Source organism: Aotus nancymaae, unplaced genomic scaffold (assembly GCF_030222135.1).
Source record: "Aotus nancymaae isolate 86718 unplaced genomic scaffold, 86718_ANA_hifiasm-v0.15.2.pri h1tg000014l, whole genome shotgun sequence".
Taxonomy (NCBI): Eukaryota; Metazoa; Chordata; class Mammalia; order Primates; family Aotidae; genus Aotus; species Aotus nancymaae.
In genome coordinates this window covers 31372009-31394529 of record NW_026988425.1, presented here as the reverse complement: position 1 = coordinate 31394529, position 22521 = coordinate 31372009, and the positions used below count along the sequence as shown (strand labels likewise).

At 46.1% G+C, this 22521-nt stretch overlaps 1 protein-coding gene across 2 annotated transcripts in view; it reads right to left on the bottom strand.

The window, feature by feature from the left end:
- PDZD2 (PDZ domain containing 2) overlaps nucleotides 1-22521 on the bottom strand; it is a 398209-nt gene that overhangs the window by 228137 nt on the left and 147551 nt on the right. Inside the window, exon 1 of one of the 2 annotated variants that reach the window (XM_064375912.1) lies at nucleotides 19312-19382. The exons of the other annotated variant lie outside the window; for it this stretch is intronic. The gene's annotated coding sequence lies outside the window, so the exon portion shown is untranslated. Of the gene's footprint in view, nucleotides 1-19311; nucleotides 19383-22521 lie in introns of those variants that run through there. 2 annotated transcript variants of the gene reach the window in all.

Here is a 22521-nt window from a genome sequence, read left to right as displayed (position 1 = left end):
CAGAACCCAGTGGTCTGAAAAGCTGCATAGACAGAGTTTCGTTTTGTTTTTTTGAGACATATTTTCCCTCTGTCCCCAAGTTGGAGTGTAGTGGTGTGATCTTGGCTCACTGCAACCTCTGCCTCCCAGGTTCAAGTGATTCTCCTGCCTCAGCCTCCTGAGTGGCTGGAACTACAGGCACGTGCCACCACACTCATCTAATTTTTATATTTTTAGTTGAGACGGGGTTTTACCATGTTGGCCAGGATGGTCTTGACCTCCTGACCTTGTGATCCACCCACCTCGGCCTCCCAAAGTGCTGGGATTACAGGCATGAGCCACCTCACCTGGTCAACACTGAATTTTTTTTTTTTTTTTTTTTTTTTTTGAGATGGAGTCTTCCTCTGTCACCAGTCTGGAGTGTAGTGGCATGCTGCCAACACTAAAATTTTTTAAGGAGTGAATTTGAGGCCATACCTGGTCACCGCCCAGAAGTGGGGCTCCACCGCTTTCATCTTTATGTCCCTTGGCACACAGCCCGGCTCCAGAGTCAATGCCCTGTGTTACATTATGCTCAGGGAAATTTATGTAATTGTGGATGGCAGAATAATTACAGAGTTTATAATTCAAAATAGTATTGAAGACCTGCAGACACTTGATTATATTTAATTATCAAGACCAACCTCCAAACAATTAGAATTAATAGGAGGATGTTGCAAGATTGCTGGAAACAAAAATCCAAATTCAGGCTGGGCACAGTGGCTCACACCTGTAATCCCAGCACTTTGGGAGCCTGAGGAAGGTGGATCACTTAAGGTCAGGAGTTCGAGACCAGCCTGACCAATCTGGTGAAATCCCATCTCTACTAAAAACACAAAAATTAGCCAGGCGTGATGGCACACACCTGTAACATCAGGTACTTGGGAGACTGAGAAAGGAGAGGCTGAAGTTGGGAGGCAGAGGCTGCAGTGAGCTGAAATCACACCACTGCACTCCAGTCTGGGCAACAGAGTGAGACTGTCTCAGAAAACGAAACAAAACAAAACAAATTCAAAGATCAATAGTATTCCTTTAAACTAGCAATAACCAAACAGAGAATGCAATACTAAGAAAAAACACTGACTGGCGTAGTAACCAAAACTAGAGAGTACATAGGCACAAGTCTAAAAGAAACTTTGGTAAGAAATCATAAAACTTTACTGAAGGATATAAATGAAGATTTGGATTAATGAGGTGATAGACCTTATTTACGGAGAGGGGAAGACAATATTTTAAAGATGTCAATATTTCCAAAGTAATCAATAACTTCAGTGAAATTCCAATAAGAATTTTTAGGAAACTTGAAAAATATTTTAATGTTTATATGGGAAGAACTAAGAATATCTAAGACAATTGTGAAACAGGAGTATGAAAAGGATGGACTCATTCTATCCAATATTATAACACATTAGGTAACTGTAGTAATTAAGACAACATAATATTGATGCAGGAACAGACAAATTATCAGAAGGGAATAAAGAACCATAACACTGACCTATATATTTTTAGGGACTATACATGTGAGATCAAGACCATGTTAATCACTGCACTGGATTTTTAATCCATTTAGGGTGTATGTGTGTGTGGTGTGTGTGTTTGTGTATGTATGCATGTATTTATTTACTTATTTTGAGATAGAGTCTTACTCTGTTGCCCAGGCTGAGGTGCAGTGGTGCGATCTCAGATCACCGCAACCTCTGCCTCCCGGGTTCAAGCAATTCTCCCACCTCAGTCTCCCGAATAGCCAGGATTACAGGCGTGATCGACCCCACCTGACTAATTTGTTGTTTGTATTTTTAGTAGAGACAGGGTTTCGCCATGTTGGCCAGGCTATCTTGAAATTCTGGCCTCAAGTGATCAGCCTGCCTCGGCCTCCCAAAGTGCTGGGATTACATGCATGAGCCACTATGCCTGGCCTTGAAATATACTTTTAATTCATCTGAAGTTTGTTTTTCCCTTCCAAATGAAGATCTTATTATATATTTTCCACGTGAAAGCCAAAAAAACCCTAAATATGAAATATTACTGGAAAAAAAATACAGAGGATATAGAGAATTTTCTTAAAACAGAAAAGGCAGTTAAAATGAATGACTCCATTAACATGGCCAGATTTCAAAAAGAAAAAATGTAGAGTACAAAAGGCAAGATGCAATATATTAATACTATTTATGTCAACTAGAACACACATAAAAACGCATCTATAACGATACATAGTATTTAAACATCAAAACATAGACTGGAAGGCTATGCACTAAACTAGAATGGAATAGAGCTGGGGCTTCCCAGGGGTAAAAGGGACTTTTGTTATAATTTTTATTATTATTATTGTTTAAACAGACTAAAAGGCTGGGCATGGTGGCTCACGCCTGTATTTCCAGCACTTTGGGAGGCCAAGGTGGGCGGATCACCTGAGGTCAGGAGTTTGAGGCTGAGCCAGGAGAAGGCTTGACCCAGGAGGTGGAGGCTGCAGTGAGCGGAGATGGCACCATTGCACTCCAACATGGGCAACAAGAGCGAAATCTCGTCTCAAAAAAAAAAAAAAAAAAAAAAAAAAAAGCCTCCTGAGTAGCTGGAATTACAAGCATGTGCCATCACGCCCAGCTAATTTTTGTATTTTTAGTAGAGACAGGGTTTCTCCATGTTGGTCAGGCTGGTTTCCAACTATCATGACTCACTGCAGCCTTCACCTCCTGGGCTCAGGTAATACTCTTACCTCAGCCACCAGAGTAGCTGGGACTATAGGCACATGCTACCGTGTCCAGCTAATTTTTAAATTTTTTGTAGAGATGGGAGTCTCATTATGTTGCCCAGGCTGGTCTCAAACTCCTGGGCTTAAGCAATCCTCCTGCCTCAGTCTCCCAAAGTGCTGGGATATGTGAGCAAATTTCTTTTTTTTTTTTTTTTTTCAGATGGAGTCTCACTCTGTTGCCCAGGCTGGAGTGCAGTGGAGTGATCTTGCCTCAGCCTCCCGAGTAGCTAGGACTACAGGCGCATACCACCACACCCAGCTAATTTTTTTTTTTTTTTTTTTTAAAGATTGGGTTTCACCATGATGACCAGGCTGGTCTTGAACTCCAGACCTCAGGTGATCCACCCACCTCGGCATCCCAAAGTGCTAGGATTACAGGCGTGAGCCACCGCGCCCGGCCTAATTTTTTATATTTTTAGTAGAGATGGAGTTTCACCACGTTGGCCAAGATGGTCTCGATCTGACCTCATGATCCACCCGCCTCGGCCTTCCAAAGTGTTGGGATTACAAGCATGAGCCACTGCACCTGGCCGCAAATTTCTTAAAATAAATTTCAATCGCTCTCAGGATCTCTCTATATACATATAAATTTATATGTACACACATATATACATACTTAGTCATGCATTGCTTAATGATAGGGATATGTTCTGAAAAAAGTGTTGTTAGGTAATTTTGTCATTGTGTAAAAATCATGCAGTGTACTTACACGAAGCTAGATGGCAGTATATATATTATTTATATATTTTTTCATACGGAAAACCAAACGTCCCAGCACCTTACGAGCAATCATTTCCCCTACTTGTCCTGCGATGCCAATATCAAGTGCCATTAGCAGGTTTCTGTATATGTTCCATTATAATCATATGGAACCACCATCGTATATGCAGTCCATCGGTGACTGAAATGTCATTATTCAGTGCATGACTGTACCCACACACTCGTGACATACACACATGTATGTAGATATATGTATCTATGTGTGTGCACATATATCCTCTCAGTTCTGTTTCTCTGTAGAACCCTGACTAATAAGCCAGTGTTTCAAGTTTGGAGGCAGCCATGGTTTCTCAACAACTACATGGCTACAATAAATACAATGTCTGTCACACTGAAAAGGCAGAAAAGGCTGCCTTGGGGGAGGAAGGGGCAATGACAGGCCAGTTAACATAGTAGACACAGTGGGTTTAAACATATATTGTGTTTGTCTTCAAGGAATGTGTATCTCATGAAAAGATACACTTCTTCAGCCAGGCAGGCTTCTTGTTGGATGCGTGTTTCCTAGTGGCAATCTCCCTGTCTTACCTGTCGGCAAGATGCATTCTAGAGGACATGTGTCCACATTCCCAAGGACGGGGATGAAGAAGAGCTACACAAGTGACCTCTGTCCTTCCTGTACCCAAGATTCTTCCCCAGGGAAATTCTCCATGTTTGTTTTACCAAAACCTCCAGCTGGCCGGCCCTGAGATGGACTGCCCTCCCACCTCTTATGGCTGGGCTCTGCTTTGCCCACAAGCTGTCAGCAGCCTCAGGTGGGCTGGTTACACACACACACACCACTCTAATCTGCTCAACACAACTCCAAATACCGCACATGCCCTGATATGAAGTGATCCCCAAAGATAAGTTGGTACCCCTTTCCCCGTATAGATCCCTTGATTTCAAAGAAAACATATTTGAGTCATTTTAATATTCTGCTTTTTTAGCCAGGCATGGTGGCTCACGCCTGTAATCCCAACACTTTGGGAAGCTAAGGAGGGCTGATGACTTGACCCCAAGAGGTAAAGGCTGCTGTGAGCTGCGTTCACACACACTGCACTCCAGCCTCGGTGACGAGACTGTCTCAAAAAAAAAAAAAAAAAAAAAATTCTATACTTACGTTCATTTTAGTTTGACTCTTGTAAACCAAGACAACTCAAGTAAGCACAAGGCACAGTGGCTCACACCTGTAATTCCAGCACTCTGGGAGGCTGAGGTGGGCAGATCACATGAGGTCAGGAGTTCGAGACCAGCCTGGCCAACATGGCGAAACACAGTCTCTACTAAAAATATGAATATTAGCCGGGCATAGTGGCACACGTCTGTAATCCCAGCTACTCAGGAAGCTAAGGCAGGAGAATCGCTTGAATCCAGGAGGCGGAGGTTGCAGTGAGCTGAGATAGTGTCACTGCACTCCAGTCTGGGTGACAGAGCAAAACTGTCTCAAAAAAAGAAAGCTCAAGCAAGAAACAAGAATGAAGGTATAGAAGCAATGATTCGAGATGGTAACAATATATATTATTATAACACACTTCTTGACATGCACTTTCTATATAATTGGGGTGAATGAAAGACTTCTCCATTAGATCATAAGGATATTCCAAATATAGGTGGATCCTCTACTATCCCAATTAGATGATAGCTGCATATGTTTTGGGGGCAATTTGATTAGATAACTGTAAATGAAAGAATCTGGGCCAGGCGCAGTGGCTCACACCTATAATCCCAGCACTTTGAGAGGCCAAGGCAGGTGAATCCTTTGAGGTCAGGAGTTCAAAACCAGCCTGACCAACATAGTGAAACCCTGTCTTTACTAAAACACACACACACACACACACACACACACACACAAATTAGCCAAGTGTGGTGGCGCATGCCTGTAATCTCAGCTACTTGGGAGGCTGAGGCAGGAGAATCACTTGAACCCAAGAGGCGGATGTGGCAGTGAGCCAAGATCACACCACTGCACTCCAGCCTGGGAGACAGAACAAGACTTCCTCTCAAAACAAAACAAAAAAAATCTGTATTATTAGATGTAAATATCCCATTTAAAGTATTAAAATATGATACACTTAAGATACCTTAAGGCATTAATAGAGTAACACATATACACATGTGTATATTATATACATGAATATATAAACATTAAATTCATGCTAAAGTAGAAAGCTTTCTGGTTTCCCCCCAGCTCTCACTCACACTTTAGGAAAACATTTATTTAAAGTCTACAGCGGCAATGGCATTTTCACACCAGTTCCTGTGATTACAGCTACATTTTGTGAGTTTTCCAAAACATATCTGCTTCACTTCAACCTAAGTTATTTGAATAAAGTTCTTAACTTGTTTTTTTTTTTTTGTTTTTTTTTTTAAGAGTCTCACTTTGTTGCCCTGACTGGAGTGCAGTGGTGCGATCTCCACTCATCGAAAACTCTACCTCCTGGGTTCAAGCAATTCTCCTGCCTCAGCCTCCCGAGTCACTGGGATTACAGGCACCCGCCACCATGCCCAGCTAATTTTTGTACTTTTAGTAGACACGGGGTTTCACCATGTTGGCCAGGCTGGTCTCAAACTCCTGACCTCAGGTGATCCGCCCGCCTTGGCCTCTCAAAGTGCTGGGATTACAGGCATGAGCCACTGTGCCTGGCCAACTTGTTCCATTTTTAAATGATCTTTAAAAGCCTTGTTTACAAAGAAACCTGACTCTTGTTACTGTGAGATCAGATGCTCTGGAATATTACTAGATTTTTTTTAACCACCCTCCTCCTTTTTAAAAATATGATTTCCTTAGCTGACCTCTAAAACATCCAAAACCAGCACTGACTAAGGTCATTTCGAAGTAATGTGTGTTCTCTAAATACTACTTTGTTCAAAATAAAATAATTGCAAGACCCTCCCACAGTGAGAGAGAATTTATAGAGACTTAAATATAAGGCAACTCTCTCATTTCTGATCACTTTTTGGGGGGCCTGGGGGCAGAATCTCACCTTATATTTGGGCCTATGTGTTAAGCTGTATAACTTATTTTCCACATTTTCTCTCAAATGTTCTTTTCTCGCAGCAGGTGGTGAGGGCAATATGGTACTAAGTCCTAAGTAGAATTCCCCAAGCTAGAGTTGGGGACTCCAGAGGAATTCAAAATGTGGGTCCCAAGAACACAGAAACATGTGCGTCTCCCACAGGACAGTGTGGCCAACATGAGGTCAGCTGGCAGGGTCAACGGCTTTCTGTCTTTCTTCTTTTTTAAAAAATAATTTGCAGCCGGGTGTGGTGACTCACTCCTGTAATCCCAGCACTTTGGGAGGCTGAGGCGGGTGTATCACCTGAGGTTGGGAGTTCAAGACCAACCTGACCAACATGGAGAAACCCTGTCTCTACTGAAAACACAAAATTAGCCAGGCATGGTGGCGCACGCCTGTAATCCCAGCTACTCGAGACGCTGAGGCAGGATAATCGCTTGAACTGGGGAGGCGGATGTTGCAGTGAGCCGAGATCGCACCATTGCATTCCAGCCTGGGCAACAAGAGTGAAACTCTGTCTCAAAAAAATAAATAAATATAATAATAATAATTTGGATACTTGTGGTATGATGCCTTTAAGGGTGGTGGGAGAGTATCTGTCAGAGGCTCCTGGGCAGCTGTGAGGACACAAATCCTCCCAGACACCATCACCACCTTCTGCAGGGGGTAAGACCCACCCTCTCTCTGCCCTCAGATGCCCGAGCCAACAGCAGGAATTAAGATTCTGAGCTCAGCCGCAGCACTGCTAGAAAGCACTGCCAACAGCAGTGAGAGCCAGAGAGGGCTGTAAGAGACGGAACATCCTGAAGAAAGGCATAAATACCTTGGGAGATTCCAGGGAGTCCCTGTCATTACCTATTTCAATAACTGAAGTGGAAAGGACAATGGACAATATTCTAAGCTATAAAGATGCTCATCGCAGCCAATGCATTTCTGTTTCAAAGGGAGGGGGAGGCAGAAAAAAATGTGCAGTGCTGACAAACATACGTCACAGGGACAGTGGGTCAGGAAGGAGAGGAAGCCCAAGCAGCTAGGACTGAGGAGTGTGGCTGGAATTTAGCTACAGACAGCACAGGTTCCTCCAGCCCCGCTGACCAAGTCCAGCCTCTCACCAGTAGCCGTGAATGGATTACGTCTGGAAGGAACATACAGACAGAGCATGCCTGGAACTTTGATAGTTACAAAGTTCCTCTTTCTCTTTGAGATTTTCTCCATTACGAAAACTGACCTTTATTTGGGGGCAGTTGGCTCACACCTGTAGTCTCAGCACTCTGGGAGGCCAAAGCAGGCAGATCGCTAGAGGCCCGGAGTTCAAGACCAGCCTGGCCAACATGGCAAACCCCATCTGCACTAAAAATACAAAAAATTAGCCAGGAGTGGTGGCGCGCACATGTAATTCCAGCTACTCTGGAGGCTGAGGCAGGAGAATCCACTTGAACCCGGGAGGCGGAGGTTCCAGTAAGCTGACATCATGCCACTGCACTCCAGCCTGGTGACAGAGCAAGACTCTGTCTCAAAAACAAACAAAAAACCTCATCTTTAATGCAAGCCTCATATTATGAATGAGCAAACTAATTCAATGATGTTAACAATTGGCTCCAAAGTGACAAAACCCATTAGAAAAAGCAGCAGCAGCAAACCCAGCACAAGGAGCCCAGGAGTTAAGTTTTATGAAGGGCATCCATGGTTGGCATAGTGACAAGCACATGCGTAGTCCCTTGCTCACTCCACCCTCACCACGAACCTGTGAGTGAGTGACAAACTTTATCCCCACTTTATAGTTGAGAAAAGCAAGGCAGGGATGCTAACTAGCTTTTCCCAAAGACACATGGGACAGCTGCATTCATTCATCCATTTGAGTGAGACAGAGTCTTGCTGTCACCCAGGCTGGAGTGCAGGTGGCATGATTTCAGCTCACTGCAACCTCCACCTCCCAGGTCTAAGCGATTCTCCTGCCTCAGCCTCTTGAATAGCTGAGATTAGAGGTGCATGCCACCACACCTGACTAATTTTTGTATTTTTAGTAGAGACAGGGTTTCACCATGTTGGCCAGGCTGCTTTGGATCTCCTGACTTCATGATCCGCCCACCTCAGCCTCCCAAAATGCTGGGATTACAGGCATGAGCCACTGCGCCTAGCTGACAGCTGCCTTTAGAACAGTATCCTTCAATAAGACAGTTTGTGTGTGGGGTCAGGCAGAAGTGAGCAAGTGACATACCACCTTACATTACCTATGCAACTCACAGTATGTCAAGGCCCTTCTGAGCCTCAAGTCCAGATCTGCCAAATGATAACCCTCAGCTATCTAGCTGTGGACTCCCTTAGTTAAAATTCCCATCACAAAGCCTGACAAATAGCAGGCCCTCAGTGGTTACCAGCTGCACCTGCCCAACTCGGCCCCACCCTACTCCACCCCTGCTGCCTTCCTTTTCCTAATCTTTCTGAACCTATGTCTCATAGGTGCTGGTAGAGATATATTAGGACTCTGGCTGACACACATATATAGAAGAATGTAACACGTAGAGGGTGGAACACTCAATCACTGGGATTCACTCATCACACACAGACCTAGGCTTGCTTTCAGTCTAATTTGCTTCATGTCTCTTCATTAAGGAAAGGCTTTTTCTTGTCCATCTGAATCCAATTTGAAGCTGTAAATTTAGTGGCGTCAAAAGTTTTTGATTTTGTAGGGGACCCCTGATACCCTGGTCCTTGAACTAAATATAAACCCATGAAGGGCCACCGTTTCAGAAGCAGCACCGATGCCCGTGTGGCAGCAAAGCCCTCCCAGAAGCCCTCGCCTGGCTTGAAGGAGACCACGTCTGCAGATGACGGCTGAGGCTCTGGCTCCAAAAACCACACAACTTATAACTAACTCACCCGACCCCACCCCCAGTACCTCATACACCCCCACACAATGCTGCTCTGAAGTTTAAAGGTGGTGAGATGCTCCAGAGCAGTGTGGTAAGCTGGTCTGAATAGCCCCCAGCTGTCTACACCGGGGCTGTGTGGAAGTCTAGGTTGGAATCCGCTGTCTGGATGCCATTAGGTGTTTTTTTTTTTTTCTAATGAGTTCAGAGCATGACTATCTGGTTTGCATTTGCAGCCAGAGGGAAGCAATAAAGAGCAGCAGAGAAGCTTTTTAAAGGATACCTGGTGGAGGTTAGTTGCACCAGAAAGCAGCCAGAAAATGACCAGGTGGTGTTACCAGAGCAAAATGAGGACAGAACTCCAAGCAGTCAAGGCACGGAGGTCCGGTACCATCCACTGCATTTACTAACTGTGCTGCAGACAAAGCCCTGAACCTCCTGGCCTGAGCTCCACCTTCAAAGGATGAAGCTGTATTAGACATGCTCCGAGATCCCTTCTAGCTAGAAAATTCTATTATTTCAGTCCTTTAAGGAACCCTTGGCTCTGAAAAACATGACAGCTAATTGCTAGCACAGTGTGATGCCTATAACTGCCACTCAGTAATTGCTTACCGCATGAATGAACTGACACTGATAAGAACACAAATGAAAGTTATGAAAATTCACTAACAGGCCGGGCGCGATGGCTCCAGCCTGTAATCTCAGCACTTTGGGAGGCCGAGACAGGCGGATCGCGAACTCAAGAGATCGAGACCATCCTGGCCAACATGCTGAAACCCTGTCTCTACTAAAAATACAAAAATTAGCTGGGTGTGCTGGCATGCACCTGTAATCCCAACTACTTGGAAGGCTGAGGTAGGACAATCGTTTGAACCCAGGAGATGGAGGTTGCAGTGAGCCAAGATCACGCCACCCTGGAGACAGAGCAAGACTCCATCTCAAAAAAAAAAAAAGGAATTTCACTAACAGGCTGCACTCCAGCCTGGCGACAGAGCGAGACTCCATCTCAAAAAAAAAAAAAAAAAAATTAACAGTCACAGATATGATACCTGCAAACATACTAGAGACACATGCACTCTGACACGTATGTTATTATTCTACTTCAAGAGTTGCCATCCTGAGGCTGGGTGTGGTGGCTCATGTCTGTAATCCCAACAATTTCAGAGGCCAAGCCAGGCTGATTGCTTCAGTTCAGGAGTTTGAGACCAGTCTGGACAACATGGCAAAACTCTTCACAAAAGAGACAAAAATTAGCCAGGTGTGATGGCGTCTGCCTGCAATCCCAGCTCGGGAGGCTGAGGTGGGCAAATTGCTTGAGCCAGAGAGGTGGAGGTTGCAGTGAGCTGTGATTACACCACTGCACTCCAGCCTGGGTGACATTGAAAGCCTGTCTCAAAAAATAAATAAAAAAACAAAAACAAAAAACAAAGAAACAAAAGCAAAGAGTTGCCATCCTGGTAAAAAAAAAAAAAAAGTTGCCATCACACACAGGTGGCTCAGATCTGTACTCCCAGCACTTTGTGAGTCTGAGGCAGGAGGATTGCTTGAGCCTGGGAGTTCATGACCAGCCTGGGCAACACAGGGAGACCCCATCTCTACAAATAAAAATAAAAATTAGCTGGGTAAGGTAGTGCACGCCTGTGGTCCTAACTACTTGGGAGGTTCAGGTGGGAGATCAACTGGGCCTGAAAGGTTGAGGCTGCAGTGAGCCGTGATCACGCCACTGCACACCAGCCTGAGAGAAAGAGCAAGAGACAGGCAGAGTGCAGCACCCGGGGCCAGCAACAACAGCAGGGAAACTGCCAGGACCTCTAGGTCTGAAGGGCAAGGTCAGGAAGCAGTATTATCAGACTGTGCAGGAACTGGAGCTAGGAAAGTGAGTTGCCTCAAGCACTTAGAAGAAATCAGCCATTGTCAGAACCCCTACAAGGTGAGGGGGCTACGAGGGAGATAAACACCCAGATGCTCTTTCCTCCTCCTCTGATCCCCTGCCAGTGCCTCCCATTGGCTGAATCCAACCAGAAACAGCAGGCAAGGGAGTCCAGATGCTGCAGTTCACAGACACAATCCTCTTAGGACGGAGGAAGACTGAGAATGAATTGGGGGCAGGGGGAGGAATGACATAAACACACAACTGTAAGTTACACACAGACGCATATATATCTGATATGTATTTGGGACAAATATGTCTGACTTTTAAAAATATATATATTTGTTCTACAAAAGGACTTCACCACAGGATTAATCTAAATGGAAACATCAGGTTCTTCTAGTGTATCTCAGATATAAATTACAAAAACAGAAAATTTCTTCACGTGTAAACTTCCACAGAATGCTTACATTATTTAAGGAATGGCATATTTATTTACAGGGGGACTGACAAGTGAAACTGTTAAGACAACAGCCCACTAACCAGACAAAACTGTCTCTAACAGCTTTCCTTCATCTCCTATCCCCACAAGCTCACCAATTTCCAGAGATAAAACCAGCTCCAAAGTTTTCACCCTCATGAATTTTTCCACTTAGATTTTCTATCAGTTGGCAATTAAAACAAGCATCTCAGAGGTCAGCCAAAAGTCTTAACAAATGTAAGAGCCAGGTACATAATCTCTAGATTCAAAAGTGTAGTGAGACATGTTAGGAGAAACCACCTGGAAAACCACGCTAGGCAGGCAGCATTTCAGGGATGCACATTTCAAACGGCGATTCCCTGCCAACTGACGCTTAACAGGAACCCCTGGAAAAAGTTACAAAAATATCAGTACTTCCAAAATGCCATCTACTTTTTTTTTGAGATGGAGTTTCGCTCTTGTTGCCCAGGCTGGAGTGTAATGGTGCGATCTCGGCTCACTGCAACCTCCACCCCCAGGGTTCAAGCGATTCTCCTGCCTCAGCCTCCCTAGTAGCTGAGATTACAGGCACCCACCAGCACACCCAACTAATTTTTTTTGTATTTTTAGTAGAGGTTTAGGTTTCACTATGTTGGCCAGGTTGGTCTTGTTGCTGAGTTCAGCTGCTGGCAATGGGAATCTGGAACTGGGATGATAAGGGCTTCTCTGAAGATTATGGGGTTAGGAAGATAGAGAATAACATATGAGGAGGATGGAGAATAGAACAGTCAAAAAAAGGTCTCATGGCTGGGCATGGTGGCTCATGCCTGTAAACCCAGCACTTTGGGAGGCCGAGGCAGGCAGAATCACTTTCGGTCAGGAGGTCGAGACCAGCCTAACCAACATGGTGAAACTCTGTCTGTACAAAAAATAAAAAAATAAAAATTGGCCAGGAGCAGTGACTCATGCCTGTAATCCCAGCACTTTGGGAGGCTGAGGCACTCAGATCATTTGAGGTCAGGAGTTTGAGACCAGCCTGGCCAACATGGTGAAATTCTGTCTCTACCAAAATACAAAAAAAAAAATTAGCTGGGTGTAGTGGCACACGCCTGTAATCCCAGCTACTCAGGAGGCTGAGGCAGGAGAACTGCTCGAATCCAGAAGGTGGAGGTTGCAGTGAGCCGAGATCACATCACTGCAATCCAGCCTGAGCAACAAAGTAAAACGTTGTCTAAAAAAAAAGGTCCCATGGTCATCTCCCAATTAATGACCACATGTATGAGATTTCTCAGTATGGGCTCAGTCGCAGCCATTCTAGCCCATACTACTTAAATGTCCAGTCCTGCGGAAATAGATGCACAAATTATGGTCCTTCAACTCAATGGGAAAATATGCTGCCATTAAAATTAATGAGTCTGGGCCAGCACAGTGGCTCACCTGAGGTCAAGAGTTTGAGAACAGGCTGGCCAACATGGGAAAATCCCCATCTCTACTAAAGATTCAGAAAATTAGCTGGGCGTGGTGGAGCTTGCCTGTAGTCCCAGCTACTTGGGAGGCTGAGGCAGGACAATCCTGGGAACCCTGGGGGCAGATGTTGTAATGAACTGAGATCACGCCACTGCACTCCAGCCTGGGCAACAGAGCAAGACTGCCTCAAAAAAAAAAAAAAAAAAAAAAAAATTAATGAGTCTGTATTAACATGAGCAATCCTTGTGTTATTCATTCATCATAATGTTTGAATACCAACAGATGGTGTAGGGTGTTCAGGATGTAATGATGAACTACACGGTGTAAGGCATACGTGTTACATAGTAGCGAACGGGCTGTGGAGGCATTCCATTCATAAAAATAGGGAGAGCACATCATTGCCACTTGAGACAGACAGGAACAAACAGTGTACTTTCTCCTGCATTCTGGTCTCCCTGACACCACCAAGCATTTCTGGAGCTTGTTTCATCTTTGAAACTTCCCAAAGTCTGGGAGGCACAAAGGGTGGAAGATGGAGGAAATGACACAAAGTCCACAGGCAGACTTTTCAGCCTCCCCGTCCCAGGAGGGAGGAAACTAGCGCTTCGCTTTTCACAGGCGGGAGCGTGAGGTGTCTTCAGTGCTGCGTCATTTAAAAACAGTCCTCACTTCAGGGACAGCCCAGGATGTTCGCTCCCTGGGATCAGCTGGCAATCTCCAAAGCAAAGAACTCCCCCTTTTCCCCAAATGTCTCAAAAGTTATTCCTTCCTTTGAAGTTGGAAGGGAGAATAAAATTACTTTCATCTGCCTAGAAAATAGGCTGAGTAGAAAGGAATTGTACTTGGAATCAGAATGAGAATCAAAGGAGCATTGGGCAGCTCAAAGCTGAGTGAGCCCACGGTCTGCCGCAACTCTTTTTGGAGATGAGTGATACATAAATAAATCTCCACCTGTATCACTTTGGCAGCAAATGATATCAAACCCTGACTCAAAGTGGCTTAAACAGGGAGCAAATTAATCATCTCACATGCCAGAAGTGCAGAGGAAAGGTGGGGCCCTGAGCTGCGATTCTCTGGGATTCTTTGGGACCTGCTACTTACTCTCTCCTGCACTGTGGCTTTATCCTAAGGCTGGAGGCAAGATGTCTACACCAGTTTACACAGCAACATAGGGAGGAAGCAGAAGAGCCATCTATTTTGCGTTTTTCTTGGTAGTGAGTACAACTTCCCTAGAACCTCCACGACAGACTTTCCTTCACTCCTTAGGCTTTGATAGTGAGCTCTTTCTTACAGCTTGTCTCTGGGGTATGGAATGGAGATATGTGACCGGAACAGGCTGATCATCTCAGACTGCAATGCTTCCAAGTCCACCTGACCACACCGCCACCCAAGGGGCTGCTGGTGAGGACCAAAGGAGGAAACAGACGTGAATATATTTCAAAGTTAATGTGCTGCACAGTTATCTTCATAGACAGAACCCTGATAAGCCACAGCATCAAATATGTTCAGAAATGCCTTCTGCCCAATACTCCACACAAAAGCAGCAACATAACGAATGATCCGATGGAGAAGACACTACCATGCCAACAGGAATGTCAAGAGCCACTCTCTTCAGGGGCTGGGACATTTTAAATGATTACTGCTGAGATGAAAGTTCAATGTGGCCTATCTGCAATGTGGCCCCGAGTGGGCACCTGCAACAGGAGAAGGAACCGAGAGGAGGGTTCTGGGGCAAAGTTGGGGGCATCAGGCAGGGAGACTCATTTTCCAGTAAACACAAAGGTCCGACAAGAGTGAGGGTGAAGGGAGGGTTGCTAAACTCGAAAAGATAAAGAGAACAGGAGAAACAATGATTGCAACACAATTTTGGAAGCTGGAATGCAGACAAACTAGTGGTAACTGACTTAGCAGATGAGGGAAACCGAAAACCTAGCACAGCACAGCAGTGTGGAAAGCCAGGTTGGGATTTATGCCCCCAACACCTCTGAAATTGAGGGCAACATGCACTGATGGGGAAAGAACCCTAAATCACCTTAGCCCTAGATACTAAGTGAAGGCTGAAATTCTGCAACTTGTGTGCTCTTCTGCGTCATGGCAACTCCAGACTCAGAGACAGCAGGTGTAGCTGAGGGCAGGGGCTAAAAAACAGAAGAATAAGACAAAGTCATCATACCACATGGTTAGACTTCCAGTCTCCTTCTCATCTGGCTCCCAGGACACTGCAGCCAGCCAATTCCCGTCAGTGTTTGGGATTTCTCTTCACCCAATCAGTTTCCTCATAGAACAAATATTTTCTACTAACAGGTGGGAGTACTCCAATGAAACCACCAGCGGGCTAATCCTACAGCAGAGGTCCTCTATGCTAGCTGCATATTTGAATCACCTGAGAGCTTTAATATTCACAACTACCTGAACCCTGAAGAGTGTATGTCATTCAGTTACTCAGCAAATACTATATGTATGGAAAGGTTAGTGTGTGTCAGGCATTGTTCTAGATTCTGAGACATTGTTCTGTCTCCTTAGTAAGAAGGAACTATTCCTGGGTATACTTAATCTATGTAGACCTTTCAGTTAGCTTTTTAGTGAGTGATCAGTCAAGGATCATTAGACATTTGAAGAAAGCCTTTAATGTGGAAGTGATTAAAAACCAAAAGCAAACACACACACACACACACACACACACACACACACACACAAACTAAGAGGAAATCAGAGGAAACAAACAGTGCAGGGAGCAGAGAAATGCTTCAAAGAAGCTGTAATTGAGATCCACAAAGAATTGAGAAGCTTTTCATCCAAGAAACAGTAACAGGAGGTTATAAAAAGAAAATTTCAGATATTTTTAAGGCTTTCTGGGGAATTAGAAATATGACAGACATAAAAATTGAACATATGGGTTGGAAGACAAAAATGAGGAAATTTCCCAGGAAGTAGAAATGTTGTTTTAAAAAGGAAATAGAAAGTATAAGAAAAAAGGTAACATAACCACCCAACAGGTTCATTTTGCCTGCTGCCCAGATAGAGCCAATTTATCAAGACAGGGGAATTGCAATAGAGGAAGTTTAATTGACACAGAGCCAGCTGAATAGGAGAATAGAATTTTATTACTTAAATTAGTCTCTCTGAAAATTCGAATGCTATGGTTTTTTAAGGATAGTTTGGGGGACAGAGTGGCTAGGTAATGGGTGCTGCTTACTGGCTGGGGATTCAATCATGGGGTGTGGAAAATGGTCCTCATGCTGAGTCCACTTCCTGGTGGACAACATGGCGAAACCCAGTCTCTACTAAAGATACAAAAATTAGCCGAGCACAGCGATGCATGCCTGTGGTCCCAGCTACTTGGGAGGCTGAGGCACGAGAATTGCTTGAACCCAGGAAGTAGAGGTTGCAGTGAGCTAAGATAATGTCACTGCATTCCAGCCTGGGCAACAGAGACTCCATCTCAAAAAAAGAAAAAGGAAATGCCAAAACCTGAAAAGACATTTCAAAAGGCCAATCTTAGGTTCTACAATAGTGATGTTATCAAGCTGCAAATCTTGTGTCTAATGGCTAATCTGTTAGTCCTATCTGATCCCCAGGCAACATGGGGATTCATTTTGGGGAAAGGGCTCTAATCATCTTTGTTTCAAAGTTTATAAACTCCTCTCAAAGTTAGTCTGGCCTACACCCAGGACAACTTGGAGGTTAGAAGCAAGATAGAGTCAGATCAGAGCTCTTTCACTATCACAGCTGTTCTAATTTTTGCAAAGGTGGTTTCAGTAAGAAAATTAGAGATTCAAACCATGAGGGTCTCCTTCCAGTTGACTGGGTGTTTCAGAAGAGAAGGAAGGAAAGTATTATTATTATTTTAATTCTAAGAAACTGGCCGGGCACAGGAGCTCATGCCTGTAATCCCAGCACTTTGGGAGGCCAAGACGGGCGGATCATTTGAAGTCGGAGTTCGAGAACAGCATGGCCAACATGATGAAACCCCGTCTCTACTAAAAATACAAAAAAAAAAAGGCCTGGTGTGGTAGCTTACACCTGTAATCCTAGCACCCTGGGAGGTCAAGGAAGCGGATCACCTGAGGTCAGGAGTTCGAGACCAGCCTAGCCAATATAGTGAAACCCTGTCTCTACTAAAAAGACAAAAATTAGCCAGGCATGGTGGTACATGCCTGTAGTCCCAGTTACTTGGAGGCTGAGGCAAGAGAATTGCTTGAACCCAGGAGGCAGAGGTTGCAGTGAGCTGAGATTACCTCACTGCACTGCAGCCTGGGCAACAGAGCGGGACTCCATCTCTAGAGAATAAAAAGAAGTGGAAGTTGGTGAGGGGTGAGTGAGTACCATCCCTAGTTATAAGCTTTGTAGACATATTTGACTTTTTAAATTATACGTGTGTGTATATATAGTTTTGATAAGGAGGGAAGCTCAGGCTATGGATCAGATTGCAGAAGGAGAACCCAGTAAAATCAGGAAGAACTCACTCTCTGGAGGGCAGAGCAACAAGCGCTTGGCCAAACCTCTGGGAAATAGAAGACTTGATGAAGAGGGAAGGGCTAAGCAAAAGGGCACAGCAGGTAAGCGACTTCGATGTCCCAGGAAACAAGGTGCAATGGACTTGCCATTCTCTTCAATGGCACCTTCCTTAAGTGTGACCTGCCTGGAGCATACAGAGACTAACAGGAACAGAGGCTCAAGTGCCAGGTGCCCCGCTGGGAAATTTAGGGACGTGAGGAGGCAGAAAGGCAGCTGGTCACTTTGCTGCTCTTAGACCGGTCTTCCCTTCATCCCTAGATTAAAGAGAGGCTGAAAATTACACCCAGCAACGCAGGCTCGGAGAGGCTGAGGGCGCAGAGCAAGCTTTAAGCCCACACTTCGGTTCCCCGACCCCCATCACTTTCCCTTTCTTGTTTATTTGTGGCCCACTCTGATAACTCTTCTTTTTCTTAATTAAGACCTGACCCAGGCCTCTTTCCCCAAAGGCCATCCTGTCTGAGAGTCCCGCAGCTGCCCCCAGGGGCCTTGGGTTTGACTGCAGATCCCGAAGAATTAACTGTGGGTGGGTCCCGCCTGCCCTCAACTTATTAACATCTCAGCAAAAGGAGCCCCAGGCGCCTACAGGTCAGATTAGCAGTTGGGGTGAGAGTATGCCCTTGCAATTCACCTGCAAAGTTGAATTTTGAGTTGCAAAACAGTGTAAGAGTGCAAAGTCTTAAAGTACTACAGTTTGTGTGTAAAGATATTTCTATATTATTTAGAGTTTATGGTATCAAACTCAGCCTGGTCGATTTCTATGAAAAGCATTAACTGTTTACATTCAGAGTCTTTTTCTCCCAGACATGGTTCCCAGGATGACAGCTGTGGTTACCTCCTTTTTTTACCTCCATCTCACGAGACAAGACTGACTTCACTTCCAGTGTTTATAAACTACCCAGTAGAGAGGAGCTACAGGACAGAAAATGCCATGCTCTTTCCAAACATCCTGCATCTCTAAAACGCTTTGATTTGTGGATCCTATAACCAAAACATTTTGTGAATCAGTGGTGGGGCTGTTATCCAAGCAGGCTGTTTAGTAGTTTGGGGGGCAAAGATCTGTCCCCAAAGGAGATCACGACTTCGTGTGGGAGCATCCACAGTTCCCTCGGGTAGAGAAGGCAGCTTTGCTCCGCCTCTCCTCCTGCTAGCGAGGGTTGAGGACACTGACAGATGCCCGGGCTGCTGCCATGCACCCCGCTCCTACGGGGGCCTCAACGGCACAGCCCCCAAGGTTCTGAAACCGCCTTGGTCCCGGAGCCTCCCCCCACCTGTCCCCTCTGCGCACCCCTTCCCTGCCCGTCACACACACCCGGGGCGCCTCCTTCCGTCCAGCCATTGACAAACCAGCTCCAAGTCACTCACTCCTCCCGAGGAACACAAACCGTCTCTCCACACGCAAATCCCCCGCTTTCAAAACAACACACCCCAGGAGTCTGGGAGACGCGAAGAGCAGACGCTTAGGGGACGGCTCCCAGGCTGTGGCTGACTCTCCACGTTTGTGGATTCAGCCCCCATCTGCACCCCGACCCGGATCAGACCGGGAAGCCTGAGACTGTTGTCGCCGAGAGAAGCCCATTTCCTACCTCCAGTTCTGAAGTCACCTTCGGAGGGTTCCCGTCCGACCCCCTCTCCGGGGCTCCTGGGAGTCTCCTCCAGCTGCAGCCGCGCGCCGGGTAATCCGCTCGCCGGGCCGGGCTCCGCGCCCCCGGGGCGGCTCATTAGCCTAATCACCTGCGGGCGGCCCGGGGGCGGCGGCCAGCTGCCCTCCCGGAACGCGGCAGCCCCTGCAGGACTTCCCGAGGGCTGCTCTCCGCCGGTTCCGAGTCTGTGGGAGGACTCCCTCCTCCCGCGGTGGAGGAGGTTAGGAAAGCCTGTAATGCAATCCTAAACTCGGCTCGCCACTCCCCGCCTCACTTGTCAAAACCCCACAGCATTCCAGGATCCCTGCCCCGGTCACTCCCCTCGCCGGGAAAAGGAAACCGCCCTGGGGAGGATTTCACGGAGTTTGGGGCTTCTCATCCAAGACACCTTTGTTGACACTAGGGGCTCAGGAGCTTCCTGGAGCAAACCCGGAGCAGGCTAGAGGAGAAAGCGGCAGACCCCAGCCCCTCGCCTGCTCCGAAAGTTCTCCCTCCCAGCCCCGGCCAGAAGCTCCACCCACCCCCATCAATTACACTTCACCGCCACTCCGTTTCATAATCGGCGGCAGCCTGGGTTCTTATGGGGGTGGAGCCCCCAGCTAAAATCACAACCATCGCACGGGGCAGGATGTCAGGGAACTTTCCAGAAATCTCCGGTCAGAGCCTTTCTGCTGGAGTAACCAGATTTACCACCGCGGAATTACAATCGCCAGTGACCGCACGACTGAAGCATTTCCTTTATACCTTCTCCCGCGCCCCTACCCCTCCCACTTTCTGTGGGGTTCAGTCAACAAGGCATCCCCCGAGAGGCCTGAATGGGCCTCAATGGGCCTCGGCCCCGCAGCCATCGCTCCAGCTGCAAACTGATGAGGAAGCCCGACCCACGAGGCCGAATTGTTTACATCACACCCACTGAGGCTTCCTGTCTTAAATTAATGGGAACACAAATAAGACAGGAAAAGAGTGTTTGCTTTTCTTAAAGCGGGGGAGGGGGCTGGCAGCGGGAGGGGGGTGGTCACCCCACATTTTACTGCTTTTCAAAACTTAGTTGTATTCTATTCATTTCATTTTTCTACTCCTGACACTTGTTGAAAAGTAAAAGCGTCGCTGGTGCCAAACCTCAAACCCTTATGGAACCTCTGCTCAAAACACATTTCACCTGCCTACAAAAGGCATCCAGGGTGGAGCTCCCAGGGACTTGAGTTAGAGGTATGGAGAGCTCCTGAGGTTGATGGCACCAATCTCAGTGCAAACAAACTCACGCAAGCCCTGGGCCTCCCTGCCGGGACTTGCACAGGCAGGTACACACTCACTCCACTCCTTGGGGTTCATATTAGAGTCACACCCCAGTCTCACTCCACCCCTCTCTAAGTTCTGGTGCAGGCATCCAGCAGTTCCTGAAAGTAAATGAGCTTTGCAAGGGACAGATCTGGTGGAATTTGAAGCAATTAGTTATGGAGGAGGCAAAAGAAAGCTTCAATTCCCAGTACCATTACTGCCACTGGAATGGGTAATTAAGCCGAAGAAGGGGCCAACCCATGTCAAGCCTGGGCTGGAAATCTGCCCACTCTCAGAAGCAGCCCCAGAGCACATAGGAAATAATGATCATCATGACCAGCTCTGGAATTACCCCTAGTTGCTTCATTCAGGTCGGCCCAACAGCCAAACCAGCAACAGGCAAGGAGTGTCAGGCCATGCCAGTCCTCCTCTGGAAGAACCCAAAGGAAACAAAACCCCAGGATAAGGTTTATTTCAAGGTGTGGGTACTGCAACCAACAATACCTCACAGAGTTTAGGAGAACACTACAGGCGCCCAGTGAGAACAGGATTTGTAGGCCAGTCCTCCAAACACTGCAATTCCTGGGTCAAAGCAAATTAGGCTGATGATTTCATAAAGAGCCAAGATGCTGGGCACAGTGGCTCACGCCTGTAATCCCAGCACTTTGGGAGGCTGAGTTGGGTGGATCACTTGAGGTTGGGAGTTTGAGACCAGCCTGACCAGCATGGAGAAACCCTGCCTCTACTAAAAATACAAAAATTAGCCAAGCGTGGTGGTGTATGCCCGTAATCCCAGCTACTCGGGTGGCAAAGGCAGAATAATGACTTAAACCCAGGAGGCAGAGGTTGCAGTGAGTTGAGATCATACCATTGCACTCCAGCTTGGGCAACAAGAGCAAAATTCCATCTCAAAAAAAAAAAAAGAGAAAAAGAAAAAGTCAAGGGTATTAGAACTCTCTAACAGAACCTATCTGGCTTACAAATATTATAAGGGCCTCAATGAATGTTGGCTTCTCCCCCTTTCCTTTTCCCACTCTTCTGCCAAGAGGCAGTCATCTTTCATTAGTATCCTATACATTTCATGGGAATTAAGTTCAAATTGAATAATTTTCTAATAATTTCAGAAGTGCTCCTTTGCTTCCTTTCTATTTTTCCATGACAGTTCCCAATGTTTTAGCTTCTTTCCTCACTCCTTCAATGCAGGTACATAATAAATTATGTGTGTACATCACTGCTGTTTAAAGTAAATGTATGGGCCAGGTGCAGTGGCTCATGCCTGTAATCCCAACACTTGGGGAGTTCAAGGTGGGCAGATCACTTGAGGTCAGGAGTTTAAGACCAGCCTGGCCAACATGGTGAAATCCTGACTGCTAAAAATACAAAAATTAGCTGAGTATGGTGGTGGACACCTGTAATTCCAGCTACTCTGGAGGCTGAGGCAGGAGAATCGCTTGAACCTGGAAGGCGGAGGTTGCAGTGAGCCGAGATTGCGCCACTGCACTCCAGCCTGGGCTACAGAGGGAGACTCCATCTAAAGAAAAGAAAAGAAAAGAAATAAATAATAAAGTTCGGGCTCACAGTGGCTTATGCCTGTAATCCCAGCACTTTGGGAGGCCAAGGTAGGCGGATCATTTGAGGTAAGGATTTTGAAACCAGCCTGGCTAACATGGTGAAAACCCATCTCTACTAAAAATACAAAAATTAGGTGGGCGTGGTGGCACACACCTGTGGTCCCAGGTACTCTACTTAGAAGGCTGAGGCAGGAGAATTGCTTGAACCCGGGAGGTGGAGGTTGCAGTGAGCCGAGATCTCACCACTGCACTCCAGCTTGGAAAACAGACTGAGACTTCCTCTCAAAAATAAATTAATTAATTA